Below are 19,761 nucleotides of genomic sequence, written 5' to 3'. Positions count from 1 at the left end.
GTAGGACTGTGATGTGCTATTTGCTATATAGAACCCCCCCTTCCCCCCCCCCCCAAAGGGTAGTTCAGTTGGTTGCTCAGGATATCTATCCTGTTTTATATTACTTTTGCTATGTAAGCTTCGTCATTTTGTCTGAAAGATTTTAAAATGTAATTGAGCCTACTCTCATTTAAGTTTAATCTCACAAACTCTGCAGAATTGCTCAATGCAAATGGTTATTAGAAATATTTACCAAACTTCAACCGTTTAAAACACTTTGGATTTAGCTTCCTAAAAGCTAATGCAGTGAACATTAACGAATTTAGCTGTGAAAATACTTCAGAAGCAGCAATTTTCCTAAGGTAGTTTGTGTCCATTTGTTTTTAAACTTTTCTTTAACTTGCAGTGACATGTTTTCCCCTTTGGCAAGTGAGTTTTCGCTTCTGTTTTCTAGAATCAGATTTTGAAACCTGGTGTTATTTACCTGCCCAGATATTTATCATCCTTGTTTCCTTAGCTTAGGTCAGCTTTGCCAGTTTCAGGTGCTGGCAAGTTTCCCGTTCTCCTTTCTAATTTATAGGTCATGTGTCTGGTCCCATGTTACTCAGTGGAGGATCCTGTTTAAAAAAAAAAAAAAATCCCTCCCTATGACTTTCATTCTCTTAATTCTTCTTTAGCCTTTTCATGGCCTCTTGGGTTTCTGCACTCAGAATTGTAGCGTGCTTACAATTTAGACGTTCTCTCTAATAATTCTATCACTTGAAAATCTTTCTGGATTTCAGACCTTATGTTGGTGTTATTTCCCCTCTTTCGGTGATCTTTGGTAGCATGCTGTCATTATTTCTCCCTATTTATTTAAAAGAAAACTTTCATTTATGTATGAGTTAACTATGTGTTTTTGGTGTTTACACAGAATAATTCCATGTTTAACCTTTTTTTGATACTTGATTGTGTTATAGTTGAAGTACTTTATTCCTTAGTAATTAACATGTCCAATATGGTGAACAACAGTTGTAAACTTCTGCCTTTTCCCGCGGTTTTTTTGTTTAGAGTAGGTAGACAATCGATGAGACTTTGCATAAGTATCTGTTAACATATAGCAGTTAATGATTTGTAATAATTTCCTACTTCTCTCCTACGGAATTCTCTTCCGCATAACTTCTGGCTTACATTAAGAAACGGACAGCCTTGCTCTACTTACTTGTGACAGCAGATACCTTATTCTAGATATCAGTGACAAGGCTTCTTTTTTAGGAGCACGTACTTGTACTTGTTTTCTATGTTGCTTTTATTGTTTGTTAGTGAACCGCGGTGTCTTAAGTTGTCTGTATTTCTTAGGCACAGAACGTAAGTTTCATCCAGTTCCGGAATTTACGAAGCCCTTTAGAGACAGATGGGTCCTCTCATTCTTAGACAAAGTTTTAAAAGAGATCTGATGTCTCCTTTAGTTTCTTGTGGCTCATCTACCTTGAAGGAGGTTTGCAAGGTGACTCAGAAGGCGCACACAGGTTTGGTTGTGTATAGGTTCTCCCTCCGACTTCTTGGATTCCTATGGCCTTACCCGCCCCCCTGGGGAAAGTGGGATTTCACCTTTAGGACAGCTTCTGAAGGAATAACAGCACACTGCCTGAAAGGTTTCTTTCTTCCCTAGGATTCAGGGGAGGGTGTGGGATTGTGTTATAGATAAGTTCTGTTATAGCCTCATCTGCTTATATTGAGCCTTTTATTTTTTCATCGTACTTTCCAGTGGTATAGAACCTCCTACCGAGACCTGGTTTTTTTTTGTTTTTTCTTTGATTTTCAGCTTTATTTTCGAGTACTTTACCCTTTGTATTGGATCTTTAATATCCAGATTTTTTTTTCCTCCCTCTCTGTCTTTGAATATCAGATTTGTTTCTTCAGCTCTCTTATTTTGTATATTAAAACTGTTTTGGAATATTATGTTACATTAGAATTCAGACAAGTTTGTTTGCATCACACAAGCTGTATATCCGTGGAGGTTCTGGTAGCATTGGGATTGAATCTAATATCTGAAACATTATATACAGAGGACTGTCATCCAGTGAAAAACAAATCACACTGTTCATTATCTTACCCTAAAATATGGCAGATCAATTGTTAATGCAGTTTTCGTAATTAAGGTTAGAACATTACGGTATTTGAAGACATGACACAGATGAATTTGTGGTTTTGCATAAATACGATGCTGATCCATCCATCTGTGGCATTTAGTGCTGAAGCAAAACAGCTTTCCTAATTGTCACAGCTTGTGGCTTAGTCAAAATCCTATCACATCATCTTTTTCCCGTTCTCTGTCTTCTTCGTGATTTTGGCATATATTTTAGAAACGTACTTGAAATATGTGAATAATTTTGCTAGAGAAGAGCCCTAAGTTAGTACACTGTGCTTTCATTTGGTAAATCTTTACTTAAATACCTCTAATTGCCTCCAGATCAGTTCTAGACCCTTAAACTTGGCAGAAGTGGCTCCCTCTTAGCTGTGCAATGTGATGTTCCACCAGGCCCTCGACTTTTTTTTTTTTAATGGCTTGATTGAGACGCAGTTCATTTGCCCTACAGTTCACCCATGTGGAGTGTGCAGTTCAGTGGATTTTAGTGTTTTCACCGAGTTGTGCAGCCATCACCTCAATCAGCCGTAGAACATTTTTATCATCCCCCAAAGAAACAACTATACCTCTTTGCAGTCACTCCCCGCTTCTCACCCCCCCCCCTCCCCTTCCCGCCTTTGGGAATCACTAGTCTACTTCCTGTCTCTATGGATTTGCCTCTTCTGGACATGTCATGTAATTACACAGTATGTGGCCTTTTGTGACCAGCCTCTTTGACCGAGCGTAATGTTTTCAAGGTTCATCCATGTTGTAGCACGTATCAGAGCTTGCTTTCTTTCTGTTGCCGAGTAGTATTGTATTGTGTGGGCGTATCACCTTTTGCTTGTTCATTCATTGGTTGATGGACACTTGGGTGGTTTCCACTCAGTCCTTTACTTTTTGAAACAGTCCTGCCTCTTCGCTGTTACTCATAGTCATCATCTTCGTCCTTAGCTCTGCTTGTCCCTGTCCTGCGATACCTTTCATTATACCGGTTCAACGTTTTCCATCCCCAGGATCCAGCTATGATCTTGCATCTAACGGAGAGCCTTTATTGACTGCTGAAACCAAGTGGAGCCCAGGCTTCTGTGAGCTCCCTTATCACTTATTGATGGCTTCCCTCAAGCGGTGATTAATCACTACATTGTATTCCTTAGCCTGTGTGTGTGAACATTTTCTTTAATTGTAAGCTCCCAGAGGGCAAGCCGTCTTTTATGTTGTTGCTGTTTCATTCTTTCTGGTTCTGTGTTGTGATATAAACATATACCTCTTCATAAAGTGTATTTATTTATTTTAAGTTGACCAAAATGCCAGATGAGTTAAACAACTTCTGATTTTTTTTTGTATTGTGGACGGTAGAATCAGACAGATTTAGATTATAGCTTATTCTACTGTTTATTATCTGTTTGACCAGGAACACATTTTGCGGTCTTTTTCATCTGTAAATTGGAAATGACAATTCCTGTTTCCTAAGGTTGTGTAATGTGGGGAGCCCTGATACAGAATAGGTACCCATTTAATGTTAATTTCCTTCTGTCTGTTTTCCCAGTCCTTACTTCCTTGTTACTTAGGTTCTCAAGGTACATTTCAAACTTTTAAGAAAGGATAACAATATTAATTTTGCCATCCAGTAATTTAGTAAAGTATCTGGCAAGTAAAGTATGTCGACTGAAGTTTGTGATAGGTACCTATTAACTTCCTTTACTAATAGGATTTATCAGAAACCAGGACCTTCACAAATTCTAATTAAACATTTTTAAACTGAGTGATAAGGTCGAATTCTAATTAAACATTTTTAAACTGAGTGATAAGGTCAGCCTGTTTTACAGATTTATATTTTTGTACCAAATGACTCTATCTTAAGCAATGTTTGCTCTTAACGTTATGCATAAATTATATTGATTGGTTAATGTACCTAACCTCACTTTAAGTTGCTGCTTTTCCAGTCACTTTACACTGTGAGTTTTAAAACATTTTGCACTTTGTCTTCCAGGGACAGTCACCTAAAGTGTGCATCTTTAATTAGGAAATTTTCCCCTTCCTAATCACCACCCCCTACCTTTTTTTATTTTTTAAAGGAGTAAATGCTCCCCCTAGTGATATCTCAGAGGAGATTTCTGCCGCCAAATCTGGAAATTAACAAAAGAACCAAAGTGCTGTAAACTCTGGCTACCGCTGACCGCATCTGGGGACTCTCCCATTCAAGACCAGAACAGGACAGCAGTAGGATAGGGGGGGAAGAACTTCAGTGATGAGCTTGGCTATGGCTAGGGTTTGATTGTTTTATCTTTAATTTTTTTTTAACGTTTATTTATTTTTGAGAGAGAGAAAGAGAAAGAGAGACAGAGTGGGAGCAAGGGAGGGGCAGAGAGAGAGGGAGACACAGAATCCGAAGCAGGCTCCAGGCTCTGAGCTGTGAGCACAGAGCCCGACACGGGGCTCAAACCCATGAGCTGTAAGAGCATGACCTGAGCTGAAGTCAGAAACTTAACCAACTGAGCCTCCCAAGTGTCCCTGGTTGTGTTATCTTTCAAAATACCTATCCTGTTTGCTGTGCAAATGTGAAAAGTTGTGTGAAAAATTCCTTTGTGTGTCCTTATTTCTAAGATCTTCTACATCCCCAGACTTCTTTCATCTTCACTGTTAATTTCTTTTTTGGATGCCTTTCTGCGTTTTCGTACTGTTTCAGTGAGGTGGGTGTTGAAGAGCTGTGTGTGTACATTGAGAGAGACTGTGTGTGTATATGTGCGGTGGGCACCCGAATGTCTAGTTTGCTTGCCCAGTTTTCTTGAGTGATGTACAGAAGAGCCTTTTTAATACCTCACAATTGGAGTAGACTGTTGGCTAGCTAATCCAAAAAAAAAAATTGGTCAACCTGGGGACTCATCAATGTGGTGCCTACGTTCAACGTTTTCTTTTAGGGAAAAAAAATTCGAATTTGTTTACCAGTCTTTTGTTGTATGTCTACTGCCTTTTCTTTGAGTATAGGTCTGATTACAGTTCAGGGTCTACATTTATCTATCTATCTATCTATCTGTCCATCCATCTATCCATCCATCCATCCATCCATCCATCCATCCAAATTAGTTAGCATATGGTGCAACAATGATTTCGGGGTAGATTCCTTAATTCCCCTTACCCATTTAGCCCATCCCCCCTCCCACACCCCCTCCAGCAACTCTCTGTTTGTTCTCTATATTTAAGAGTCTCTTACGTTTTGTCCCCTTCCTTGTTTTTATGTTATTTTGTTTCCCTTCCCTTATGTTCATCTGTTTTGTCTCTTAAAATCCCCATATGAGTGAAGTCATATGATTTTTGTCTTTCTCTGACTAATTTCACTTGGCATAATACCCTCCAGTTCCATCCACGTAGTTGCAAATGACAAGATTTCCTTCTTTTTGATTGCTGAGTAATACTCCATGTATAGATATACCACATCTTCTTTATGCATTCATCCACCGATGGACATTTGGGCTCTTTCCATACTTTGGCTATTGTGGATAGTGCTGCTATAAACATGGGGGTGCATGTGCCCCTCTGAAACAGCACACCTGTACAGGATCTGCTTTTTTGTATAGATTACCCCCATAATGCACTTAAAATGTCAAGTTTATGTTTCTTTAAAGCTGAGTGAGAATTCAAAAAGTTGGCTTATGAAGAATTTTGAAAGCATGGTCCTAGATTTTTGTGATTTTCTACTCATCTTCTGCAAGGTGTCTTATTCTTTCCATTTCAATAACAATTTTCTTTGGTAACTTATCTTTATTGAGTGTTTCTAAAACTTACAATTTAGCTTTCATAGAAATGACTCTTTCAGCATTGCATTTTTATGCAATATTTAATTAAATTATGTAATTACAATGGCAAGTGAAATTGGGATAAACTGATCTGAGAACAAATGAAATGAAGGTGACTCTTGGTTACAACTCAATTAGACGAGCAGAAGCCTGTGAGCATTCTAGAAAGCAGCCTATTAGCCGTGAGCTTTCAGCCTGCCTTTGACAAGGAAGTGGAGAGTGTTGTTTAGTTGGGAAAATCTTTAACGCCATGCTGAGAGAGACACTATCCTTTTTCAAAGCTGGCACTGTGATCACCTTGTTTTGTCCTTGGATACCCAGGCTGTTCCCCTTGTTTCTGCATTCAGTTTGGCCGATGGTCTGGTCTGTTATTCCTTCACTTTTGCATACAAAAAAAAAAAAAAAATTAGTGAGCTAGGAATCTCAGTTAAAGAAGTACTTTTTCATAGGCATTTTTTTGTTTTTTAAAAAATTAAAAAAATTTTTTTAAATTTTTTTTTTTTTTTTTGAGAGACAGAAAGCAGGAGCTAGGGAAGGGCAGAGAGAAGGAGACACAGAATCCTAAGCAGGCTCCAGGCTCTGAGCTGTCAGCACAGAGCCCGACGTGGAGCTTGAACCCATGAACTCTGAGATCATGATCTGAGCCGAAGTCTGAGGCTTAACTGACTAAGCCACCCATGTGCCCCTTGTTTTTTTAAAACAAACTTTTTGGACATCTGCAGAAATGTGCACATATCATAAATATGTAACTTGTTGAATTTTCACAAGTGAACACACCCATGTAACCAGCACACAGATTAATAGAACATAATCTATCACATTAGCCTAGTACCTCCCTTGTACGCCTGCCAATTTCCTCATATTTCCTGCAAAGAGTAACTACCATCCCTTTAAAAGAATTTATTTCTTTAAGTTTCTTTATTTATTTTGAGAGAGAGAGAGAGAGAGAGAGAACACCAGCAGGGGAGGGGCAGAGAGAGAGAGAGAGAGAGAGAGAGAGAGAGAGGGAGACAGAGGATCCAAAGTGGGCTCTGTGCTGACAGCAGAGAGCCTGATGTGGGGCTTGAACCCGTGAACCATGAGATCATGACCTGAGCTGAAGTTGGATGCTTAACTCATTGAGCCACCCAGGCGCCCCTACCATCCAGACTTTTAACATCATAGATTAGTTTGCCTGATTTTGAATGTTGTACGGTAGGAACCATGGAATGTACTGTTTTGTGCTTAGTTTTCGCTGAATCTTTTCAAAAAGAGTATGGTAGGAACCATGGAATGTACTGTTTTGTGCTTAGTTTTTGCTGAACCTTTTCAAAAAGAGATTTGTCCGTATTATTACATGGAGAAATAGATTGTTCATTTTCACTGCTGTAGAGTATTCCATTATAGGCCACAATTTTATTCATTCCACTGTTGACGGGCATTTGGCTTGTTTTCAGTTTTTGGCTATTCTGATTAATGCTGCTACAAATGTTCGTGTACACATTTCTTTCAGTTATTTTCACAGAAGTAGAATTATTGGTCATCAGTATATGCATATCTCTAGCTTAAACGATACTGCTGAAAAGTGTTCTAAATTGTGCCAATTTAAACTACTGTCAGCAGTGTATGAGTGGTCCCAACCCTTGTATTTTAGGAAACAGAGTGTCAAACTTGATAGTATGTAAATTTTCCAGCATTTTGATTAAGAACTGCCTGCTTAATAGCCTGAAGAGGTTTCTGTTTTCCTGTGCATGATTTACTTATGCCATTGAACATCTTTCTTTCCTTACAAGAGTGTTTCTGTAAGTTTTTCTAGTTAGTCCTTCTGCTACTAGACTGTTGGCTTAGAAGGTCTTCTAGAACTACCACCTTCAGTTGCTGCACTTTTAGTGATTCCAAGAGGTCCCATTAAAAAAAAAAATTGCCCAAATAATCATCCTCTGTGAAGGTGATGCTCAAATGACTTCTGCATAGAAATAGGAAGCATCTTTGCTTCCATGTTTTGGGATAGAGGGATCAGTGTTTCACATATCAAACGAGGTATAGAATGGATTCCAGCTAAATATATGTCTTATGTTATTGCTTAGGCCAAATTAGTCCTTGGCAAACCTTGAATTCCCTGTTTTGGAAAAGTACTGGGTCACTGAATATAAGGGGTTTGGTGATTATTTCCATCTCCTTCTCCTTGTCTTTTGTCGTGAGAATAACAGTGGCATCTACTCTTTCTTTTTTTCCTATTTACTGAAGCTTCAGAAGGCTCTCTCTGTGACATCAGTCGAAAGCAGAAGGCTCTCATGGGAACTGTAGAAAAAGCTTTAAAAAAGTAAACTATTGTCATCAATGTAAAAGTGACCCACATCATGTCATCGGGAAGATCTGGAACTGGCTAACATGATGTGATTATGCAAGATTTGGGCCGTGTTTATCTTGTGAAGTAGACGCCGAGATACTAACAATGGAAAAGATTTGTAACGTAACTAATAGTTACTTGAGGATAAGTCTTAGGAGTTTAAGTTAAAACATACAGAATATTTATTGAGTCCTTGTTATACATTAGGCATCACCTGGGGAATGAATGACATTACACCAGCAGATACTTGTGTTCAGGGAAGTACTCATTTAAGGAAGCAAATGCATTTTTCTTAGAGTTCAGTAGAAGATAGAGGTCATCCCCAGTTAATAAGTATGTTGGGTGTCGAGAAGGCGGGACATTATGTCAGAAATACTTTATAGTGTCAGACCAGATTTATTCTTGGAAGCTGGGGCTCACTCATTTACTTACTGAGAGACCTTGGGCAAATTGCTTAGCTTCTCTGAGTCCAAGCCTCCTATTCTAAAATGGGAATAATAATACCTACGCTGTAGGATTGTTAAGGTTAGAGGAGATGTATGTAGAAGGCACAATGCTTGGCACAGAGTGGTGTTTAGGAAAGGGTAGTTGTTGGTGGTCTCTTTTTAAAAAATTTGTTTTTAATATTTATTTTTGAGAGAGAGAGAGAGACAGTGTGAGCAGGGAGGGGCAGAGAGAGAGGGAGACACAGAATCTGAAGCAGGCTCCAGGCTCCGAGCTATCAGCACAGAGTCCGACGTGGGGCTCGAACTCACAGAGTGTAAGATCATGACCTGAGCCGAAGTGGGACGCTTAACCGACTGAGCCACCCGGGCGCCCCAACCATTGATCTGCTTTACAATGTAGACATATGTTTTCATATCTTTTGGATAAATGCCTAAACACGGGATGCTGGGTTATATGGTGAATTCATGTATTTCCATTTTTACAGTTTTTTGAGGTATAATTGATTGCCAATAAACTACACATATTTTAACTGTACAATTTAGTGAATTTTGATACACACACATATATGACAAATATATAACTATGTATGTATAAAAGAAAGTAACTTTGTGTCCCTTTTTAATACCCTGTCCCTTTCCTCTGATCCTCTCTCCCACTCTAGGCAACCACTGATCGATTTTGTGTCACTATGGCTTAGTTTGCAGTTTTTAGAATTTTATAGAAATGTATCAGAATATCTATTTTTTTTTTGGTCTGGCTTCTTTTGCTCAGCTTAATTACTGTGAAGTTCATGTATAATGTTGCATGTGTCAATAGTTTATTTCGGTTTATTACTGATAATTACTCCCATTTTAAGAATATAACCTATTTTGGTTCTCTGTTCATCCACTGATGGACACTTGGGTAATTTCCATGTTTTGGTTACCAGAGACTTAAGTGGCTGTGAACATTCACGTACAAATCTTTGGTGGACGTGTGCTTTCCTCCTCTGGGATACAGCTAGGAGAGCAATGGCTGGGTCATGTAATAGGTACATACTTATGTTTTTAAGAAACTGCTAACCTGTTTCCAAAACAATAATTTAACATTTCCAGGCAGAGTATGACAGCCTTTTTAGTTCCAAGGTATTTAGTGGTATTTCTAGTGGTCCAATGTGATGATATTTCATTGTATATTGGATTTCCCAATAATTTGGGATTTGGATTTCCCAAATGACCAGTGGACATTGAACATCTTTACGTGAGCTTATAAGCCAGCCATATGTCTTGTTTGGTAAAGTATCCGTTCAAAGCTTTTGCCCGTTTGTTGGATATATGTTTTGGAGACATTTTTTCCTAGTCTGGTTTTTTTAATTTTTGTAAAAAGTATTTTTTAAAGAGGAAAGGTTTTTTTTTTTTTTCTTTGTTGTGGCCTAATTTGATGAGGTCTAATTTATTGATTTTTTTCCCCTTTATAATTGGTATTTTTTTGTGTTCTGTTTAAGGGATCTTTGCCAAGTTCTAGCTCATTAAGATTTTTTCTTTTGTTTTCTTTTAGCAGTTTTAAGGTGTTAGCTCCTAATTTTAAGTCTGTGATCTATTTCCAGATAAATTTGCCAGATGGTTAAGGTAAGGGTGGAGGTTAATTTGTTTGCACGTGGCTATAACGTGCACTAGAAAGAGCCAATTTGCTATTGTTAAAAATAAGGGGATGTGGCATCTGTGTGTGTGGCCGTACTCAAGTCGCTTAGGTTCTTCGGCACCGCTTTCCCCTCTTCCCTTCATATAATATAATGGGTTGGGCCTGATAGAATTGAAGGCTCCATCCTGCTTTAGCCGAGTAGCCTCAATTCTTAGATACAGGGAAGTTGTTGAATCCCAGTTTATTATTTCATCCACTAGGTGGTGCTAATGGGCATCCCTGTAGGGCAGAAACTCCTTAAAGAGGTGAACAGTTTCACAGCTTTTTTTTTTTTTTTTAAGTTTATTTATTTTGAGAAGGAGACAGCGAAAGAACGAGTGGGGGAAGGGCAGAGAGGGGGAGAGAGAATCCCAAGCAGGCTCCGGCTGACAGTGTGGAGCCTGACGGGGCCGAGGCGGGGCTCTAACTCACAATCTGGGAGATCATGACCTGAGCTGAAATCAAGAGCTGGGTGCTTAGCCGACTGAGCCACCCAGGCACCCCATTTTCACAGCTTTCAAAAAAAAAGGGTAACTTGTAAAGTAAATGGCCATAATTCAGAAAGTGCCTGTGTTTCATTAAGGATTGGATGCAATAATATTACAATTAAAAAATACTGTTCATTTTGCGGGACTAAAAAATATCAGAAAATATTTTTTCTCTAGAGAGTTTTGCACATTGTAGATTTGGTTTGAATATGTTTTGGGAAGGATGAGAGTTCTATGTTCACATACGAAAAATCAGACTGAGAAGTCTGGCTGACTTAGAATTGTCCTATAAATTCTCTTGTAATAAGTTTATAAACTGTATTTATTTAGAAATTCTCTTGGTAATAAAATTATAAACTATATTTGCTTGAAAAGTGGATAGTCTTAAGAGGGAAAGGATTCACAAAAGTCCACAGCCTGGGCTTGTCGGCAAGAGGACACCTCTCCTTGCTGCTCAGATAATGGTGGGGAGGAGGAGGATAGGGGGGTAGTTTACGTGTGGATGGTGTATATGTATACCTCACGTAATTTTCCAGTTATTTGGGGGATTTTACCAGATACCTTTCTGTTAGGGGTTTCTAGTTTAATTCTGTAGTGGTCACAGAACGTACTGTGTTTGACTTCAGTTCTTTCACATTTGCTGAGATTTGTTTTATGGCCCAGAAAATGGTTGATCTTGGCGAATATTTCATATGCACTTGAAAAGCATGTGTGTTCTGCTGTTGGGTGTGATGTTCTGTAAGTGTGAATTTGGTCAGGTTGCTTGGTGATATTTTTCAGGTCTTCTGTATCTCTAAAGTTATTTTCTATCCACTCATTCTAGTGATAACAAAGAGTAGAGTACTGAAGTCTCCACAAAGGTGGATTTGTCTGTTCTTTCAAATCTATCAGTTTTACTAGTACAAGTATTTTGATTTCTGTAGTTAGGTGCATATACAGTTAGGGTTGTTATGTTTTCTTGGTGATTTAACTCCTTTATAGTTATGTCATATTTGTCTTTATCCCTAGAAATAGAACTTGAAGTGTACTTTATCTGATATTAATGTACTTGAGCTTTCTTTTGGTTAGTGTTTACCCGGTATGTCATTTCCTGCCCTTTTGTTTTTTAAAAAAATATACTTTGGGGGAATTACTTTAGGTTTTCAGAAAAGTCACAAAAATAGTTCAGAGAATTCCAGCATACGTTTCACCAGTTTCCTGTAAAAGTAATATCTTACATAACCTTAGAACATTTGTCAAAACTAAGAAATTAACAGTGGTATATCACCATTAATGGGACTATAGACTTATTTGGATTTTACCAGTTCTTTTACTGATGTCCCTTTACTCTAGGATACCACATTGCATGTAGTTGTCATAAGTCCTTAGTCTCCTCTTGGCTTGGACACTACCCTAGTCTTCCTTTTCTTTTCAAGATCTTGATAGGTTTGAAGAGTGCTGGTCAGGTATTTTGTAGCATGTCCTTCAAGTTGTATTTGTCAGACATTTTTCTCATCATTAGATTGAGGTTATGGGCTTGGGAAGAATACCATAGAGGTGAAATACCTTTCTCATCCCATCATTTCAAGGGGTACATGCTATCAACACGATTTATCACCAGTGATGATAGTCTTGATCGCTGGGTTAAAGTAGTATCTGTCAGGTCCCTCCCCTGTAGGAGTGGTGAGAGAGGACCTCTGAGCCTGGTTCTTGATCTCATGGGGGGAAGGCATTCAGTCTCTTGCCATTAAGTATGATGTGAGTATTCCTAATTTGCTGACAGTTTTTATTGTGAATAGGTGGTGAATCTTGTCAAATATTATTTTTTCTAAGTCTCCTGATATGACATATGGCTTTTGTAACATATTTTTTTTATTATGCTGAATTACATTGATCAATGTTCAGATGATGAACCAACCTTGCATTCTTGGGATGAAATCTACTTGGTCATGATGTAAATATTTCTGGGCCCTGTTTGCTGGTATATTTTTGAGGATTTTTGCTTCTAGAATGTAATGAGAGATACTGATCTGCAGTTTTCTTTCTTTGTAACATCTTTTCCCAGTTTTGGTTTTAGGAGAATGCTCATGAAATGACTTGGGAAGTGGTTTCCCATTTTCTGGAAGAGATTGTATAGAATTGGTATTATTTCTCCTTTAAATGTTTAAAAAAAATTTTTTTTTTAAGTAAACTCTACCCCATCTTTTGCCCTTAAATGTTAGGTAGAATTCACCAGGGAAACCCATCTGAGCCTGAGATTTTCTCTTTTGAAAGGTTTTTAACTAAAAATGCAGTTATTTAATAGATAATAGGGCTATTTGAGTTATCTGTTTCTTCTTGAGTAGGTTTTGGTAGTTTTTGTCTTTCAAATTCTTAACTGTATTTTATCTAAATTATTGAATTTATGGGCATTGAATTATGCTATGCTAGTATTCTCTTTTAATGTTTGTGGGCTCTGTACTGATGTCTTATTTTATTCCTAATATTGATAATTTGTGTTTTCTTGCTTCTGTTTAACTTTTTTTCTTGTTTACATTTGAGGTTTATCAATTTTAATGATATTAAAAATTTTTTTTAATGTTTCTTTATATTTCAAGAGAGAGAGAGACGGAGACAGAGTGTGAGTTGGGGGAGGGCAGAGAGAGAGGGAGACACAGAGTCTGAAGCAGATTCCAGGCTCTGAGCTGTCAGCCCAGAGCCCGACCTGGGGCTCGAACTCACGAGCTGTGAGATCATGACCTAAGCTGAAATCAAGAGTTGGACACTTAACTGAGACACGCAGGTGCCCTGATCTTCTGTTTTATTTTCTTAATTTTTGTTATTTTATTTTATTTATTTTTTTAAGTCTTTCCTGATGCCCATGATCCATCTTTTTTTTTTAATTTTAAAATTATGTTTTTAATGTTTATTTTTGAGAGAGAAAGAGAGAGAGAGAGAACGAGCACAAGTGGAGAAGGGGCAGAGAAAGGAGACACAGAATCCAAAGCAGGCTCCGGGCTCTGAGCTGTCAGCACAGAGTCCGACGAGGGGCTCGAACTCAGACACCAGGACCTGAGCTGAAGTCGGACGCTCAACCAACTGAGCCACCTAGCCGCCCTTGCTTCTGTTTTAATACTTGGATTTTAATGATATATATTTCCTTCTAGGCACTGCTGTAGCTGCCTAGCTATACAATTTTGATGTTTTGTGTCTTCACTGTCATTTAGTTGAAATAAAGAAATTCTCTCAAGACTTCTTTGGCTTATGAGTCATTAAGAAGTGTGTTGTTTGAGTTCCAAATATTGGGAGGTTTTCCAGGTATCTTTTGGTTACCGACTTCTCATTTAGTTTCATTACGGTTTGTGAATGTACTTTGTCTGATTTCTGTGACCTCCTCCTTCCCTACGACAGCTCTGACTTCATTTCCTATTCCCTTCTTTGCTTGGTGTGTTAAACACTTCAGGTACACACCTACCTGAGGGATTTTCCACTTGCTTTCCTTCTGATTTTAAAATGTTTTCCTCAGATATCTGCACTGCTAGGCCTATTATTTCCTTCACATCTTTACTCATACGTGGGTTGGTTGTTTATCTCAGATACATGGCACCGTCATCTGCTTAATGTCACAGGTTAAAAACCTGGGAATAGCCTCAATTTTTCCTGTTCCTCATCTCTGATATTTAAGAGATTTAATCTTTCTCTTACAAAATAGAAATATTCACAAGATTTCTGTAGTTTTCTGACATACATATTAAAAAAAGCCCCACATTTGTTTATTCAAGATGGTTCTCAAATACTGGATTAGTAGAAACCTGCCGAAGGGTCAGAATTCCAGTGTTTTCGTTATTTCTTTTGGTACATTAGTGGGTAAATAGATGTGGCCTTTTTTTTTTTTTTTTCCCCTCCTTCTCCTTCAGGAGAAATTCTCTTAATGTTCTAAAACAGCATATATTTTATTATCTCAGCTCTGGTTTCTTATTTATTGTATATACATATATATATACATATATATATATATATTTCTATATATATGTGTATATATATAAAATTAGCCAACACTAGTTTTGTGTCTTTTTATTAGGCAGTGAGAGCTATAAAACTTGTGTTTTTCTTTTAATCCTTGTTGCTAAGAAACGGCGCAGCTTCTAGCCAGCTGTGTGACCTTGAGAACCTCATTAAGCTTCTATTCTCTTAGTGAAGTGAGGGAGATGTACTTACTAGTCATGCTGTTAAGACCCTTTCTTGTGCTGTGACTGTATACTTAATCTAGTGCTCACTGCAGTTACCAACTTCCTTCCATTTTTCTACTCCTTCAAAAATATTTAGTTTAAAAAAAGCTCAAGGTATACTAGTCAGCTCTGATTCTTTTGACTTGTATTTAGAAAATATATTAGAGTGTTCAATATGGCACGCTTAAATGTGTGCTTCTTTAAAATCCTTTTGTGCAGGTAGATGGTTATAAATTACACTGACTTGTTATTTCATCAGATCGTGATTTTGTGGTAAAAATCATTACATACTGTGCTTTAAAAAGTCCATTATGCTGCTTGTGTCTTGATGATTCCCACATACATACCTAGCATGTGGACCTAGTTTATGGACAACTTATTAAAATGCTTTAGGTAAGCTCTATATCATTATTTACTCATATATATGAGTAAATTGGCTCACATGTATCCATATTTACTCATTCAATTACGTGTGGTATAATTCTGTTTCCTTAGACAGTATTTTTCTTTCCTTTATTTTTAATTTTTAAAAAATTAATTTATTTTGAGAGATACAGAGTACGAGTGGGGAGGGGGAGAGGGGGGGGGAGTATCCCAAGTGGCCTCTGCGCTGTCAGGGTAGAGCCCGATTCAGGGCTCGAACTCACAAACCGTTGAGATTGTGATCTGAGCTGAAAACCCAGGAGTCGGATGCTTAACCCACTGAACCACCCAGGTGCCCCTACAATATTTTTCTTTTAAAATACCTAGAGGACTGGTAATTCATACATTTCTAGAAGGAATGATAGGAATGTCTACATTAATTCTTTAAGGGACAGCAGGGAGAAAATTGACTTTGTTTCTCTCTCTTACAGGAGAAAATATATACATGAAATTAATTTAAATTAATAGTTATTGAGGAACTCATAAGAAATCCTGTAGGAGCAATAGTTTTGGTTTTGTTTTATTTATTTATTTTAATTTTATTTTTTATTTTTTAAAATTTACATCCAAATTAGTTAGCATATAGTGCAACAATGATTTCAGGAGTAGATTCTGTAATGCCCCTTCCCCATTTAGCCCATCCCCCCTCCCACAACCCCTCCCGTAACCCTCCGTTTGTTCTCCATATTTATGAGTCGCTTCTTTTTTGTCCCCCTCCCTGTTTTTATATTATTTTTCTTTTCCTTCCCTTATGTTCATCTGTTTTGTCTCTTAAAGTCCTCATATGAGTGAAGTCATATTATATTTGTCTTTCTTTGACTAATTTCACTTAGCATAATACCCTCCGGTTCCATCCACGTAGTTGCAAATGGCAAGATTTCATTCTTTTTGATTGCCGAGTAATACTCCATTGTATAGATATACCACATCTTCTTTATCCATTCATCCATCGAGGGACGTTTGGGCTCTTTCCATACTTTGGCTATTGTTGAAAGTGCTGCTGTAAACATGGGGGTGCATGTGTCCCTTCAAAACAGCATATCTGTGTCCCGTGGATAAATGCCTAGTAGTGCAATTGCTGGGTCGTAGGGTAGTTCTATTTTTAGCTTTTTGAGGAACCTCCATCCTGTTTTCCAGAGTGGCCGCACCAGCTTGCATTCCCACCAACAATGCAAAAGAGATCCTCTTTCTCCACTTCCTTGCCAATATCTGTTGTTGCCCGAGTTGTTAATGTGAGCCATTCTGACGGGGTAAGGTGGTATCTCGTTGTGGTTTTGATTTGTATTTCCCTGATGATGAGTGATGTTGCGCATTTTTTCAAGTGTCAGTTGGCCATCTGGATGTCTTCTTTGGAGAAGTGTCTATTCATGTCTTTTGCCCACTTCACTGGATTATTTGTTTTTTGGATGTTGAGTTTGATAAGTTCTTTGTAGGTTTTGGGTACTAACCCTTTATCTGATATGTCATTTGCAAATATCTTCTCCTATTCTGCTGTAGGTTGCCTTTTAGTTTTGCTGATTGTTTCCTTCGCTGTGCAGAAGCTTTTTATTTTGATGAGGTCCCAGTAGTTCATTTTTGCTTTTGTTTCCCTTGCCTCCGGAGACGTGTTGAGTAAGAAGTTGCTGTGGCCAAGATCAAAGAGGTTTTTGCCTGCTTTCTCCTCAAGGATTTTGATGGCTTCCTGTCTTACATTGAGGTCTTTCATCCATTTTGAGTTTATTTTTGTGTATGGGGTAAGAAAGTGGTCCAGGTTCATTCTTCTGCATGTCGCTGTCCAGTTTTCCCAGCACCACTTGCTAAAGAGACTGTCTTTATTCCATTGGATATTCTTTCCTGCTTTGTCAAAGATTAGTTGGTCATATGTTTGTGGCTCCATTTCTGGGATCTCTATTCTGTTCCATTGATCTGAGTGTCTGTTCTTGTGCCAGCACCGTACTGTCTTGATGGTTACAGCTTTGTAGTATAGCTTGAAGTCTGGGATTGTGATGCCTCCTGCTTTGGTTTTCTTTTTCAAGATTGCTTTGGCTATTCGGGTTCCATACAAATTTTCTTTTCTGGTTCCATACAAATTTTAGGATTATTTGTTCTAGCTCTGTGAAGAATGCTGGTGTTATTTTGATAGGGATTGCATTGAATATGTAGATTGCTTTGGGTAGTATTGACATTTTAGCATCCTTTCTTGGTAAAAACCCTCAAGAAAGTAGGGATAGGAGGAGCATACCTTGAGATCATAAAAGCCATATATGAACGACCCAACTCTAATATCCTCTTCAACGGGGAAAAACTGACAGCTTTCCCCCTAAGGTCAGGAACAAGACAGGGATGTCCACTCTCACCACTGTTAATTCAACATAGTATTGGAAGTCTTAGCCTCTGCAGTCAGACAGCACAAAGAAATAAAAGGCATCCAAATCGGCCAGGAGGAGGTCAAACTTTCACTCTTTGCAGATGACATGATGCTCTATATGGGAAACCCAAAAGATTCCACCAAAAAACTGCTAGAATTGTTGTTTTATTTAAATTAGATTCTTGCTTTATAGAGATACTGTCCTGACCCTGACAGTGATACCTGGTTGACTTGAACGTCTTCCATAGTCTTTATAGATGTTGCTTTCTTGATTGTCACAGTGTGAGGAGGTGAATTATGTTTCCACAGATTTGGAAATTATCTCCTGGGGGTGATCACTGCTTTCTTTAGGCCCTCTTCACTCCAACATACTCCATTCAGTCCTATCATTAGCATTAGAGAAAAGGCACCATTTCAGGCAGCTTTTGCATATTGATTTTGGGTGGACTGAGGAGCTTTTAAATTTTATAACTGACTTGTTTGTGTTACATTTCCTCCAATTTGGTGCCTCATTTGCTGTAATATGAGCCAACAGGAACCCCTGTATATTGTTAGGGACTCTCTTTCCAGGTCATATTATCCACCCCTAGATTTCCGTGATCCTCTCCATGACGTAATTTCCAAATCTGTGGCTGTAGGCTTGGGCTTTTCATGTGAACTATAGGCCAGGTCTCTTTGCTGAGTGTGTCCACTAGGATGTCTCTTCCAGAATGGCCTGCTGGCTTTTCAAACTCAGCATGCCCCAAACTGAATTCATCACCTTTTATCTGAATGTGCCTTCTCTTGTTACTGGAGCCTGACCATCCTTTTAAATCATACTGGAGGGAAACCTGGGAATGATTTTGTACTCTTCCTCAGCAATTGGTTTTGTCTCAAGTCCTGTTGATCTTATTTCTGCAAGAAGCCATTTCTTCTTTTTCCACTCTAATTTAGCTAGACAGAATCAGAGTGCTTGGTTTTTATTGTTTTCTTTCTACTTCCAGAGCACAGTGACTGGCAAATCGTAAGTGTTCAGTACATCTTTATAAATAAACGATTGAATGAATCCCATCTAGCAGGGAACCTTTGAATATACTGTTCCCTCTACTCTCCCTTTTACCTATTTCTACCCATTTTTGGGGTCTCAGCTCTTCAGGGAAGCTCCCCCTTGGCCTCTAAGTTAAGTGATGTTCTCAATAGTACTCTGTACTGTTCCTTCATAGATCTTGACACAGTTGAGATGATTGAATTGATTGTTGTTTACTACTTGTCTTCTCTGACTGCGAAGCTCTAATAAGGCAAGGGCCGTGTCTCCTGTACCCACCATATGCCTGTCAGGGCTTTGTTCACTGTCCAGTGTATAATAAGCACTTAGCGTTCGCTGTCTGTGGCGAGGCAGAAAGTGTCATTGGGTGATGTTGGAGAATCCAGAACCGGCAGGTCCTGATTATAAGTACTTCCTGAATTATTGAGCATATCAGTCCTCCTGTGTTCTATAGGTTAAGGAATCAGGTCTCTTCCCCTTCCTGTGATGGCTGCTTATCATCTTTTCTTCCTGTAGGTGCCAGGGATTTGGCCTGCTTTTGTCTCGTTTTACTATTCTGTTTTCCCTCTCGGGTTTCTTGCTTACTGGGTTGGCAGCTATGTAAACCAGCTGGTTCTCCGCTATCCCTTCTCCCCTGCTCTGTTTATGTTTATATATTCCTTAAAAGTATTTTTAAAAAGATTTTTACTACTCTGTTAATGGAGAAGTAGAAAGACCGATTAAAAAATAATTAGTGAGATTACATTGTTCCCAGAAGTCGTTCAAGTTTGTATAGTTATTCCTGAACTCCTATTTTGCATACCTTTCAACGCATCTGCTATAGCTTATTTATTTAGGGCAGACCTTTGTAATCTGTCCTCTGTGGAGCATTTTCTACTGTTTTTTTTTTTTTTTTTTAACATGACCCATAGTAAGAAATACATTTTAAATTTGTGACCTGGCACGTATACACGTTTTTGTGTGTGTATGTATTA

At 38.3% G+C, this 19,761-nt stretch overlaps 1 protein-coding gene across 2 annotated transcripts in view; it reads left to right on the top strand.

The window, feature by feature from the left end:
* The window catches only part of PPP4R4 (protein phosphatase 4 regulatory subunit 4), a 108,594-nt gene that overhangs the window by 2,124 nt on the left and 86,709 nt on the right, over window positions 1-19,761 (top strand). The gene's annotated exons all lie outside the window — the stretch shown is intronic.

This window comes from Panthera uncia, assembly GCF_023721935.1.
Source record: "Panthera uncia isolate 11264 chromosome B3 unlocalized genomic scaffold, Puncia_PCG_1.0 HiC_scaffold_1, whole genome shotgun sequence".
Lineage (NCBI taxonomy): Eukaryota > Metazoa > Chordata > Mammalia > Carnivora > Felidae > Panthera > Panthera uncia.
This window is presented reverse-complemented; position numbering and strand designations above follow the sequence as displayed.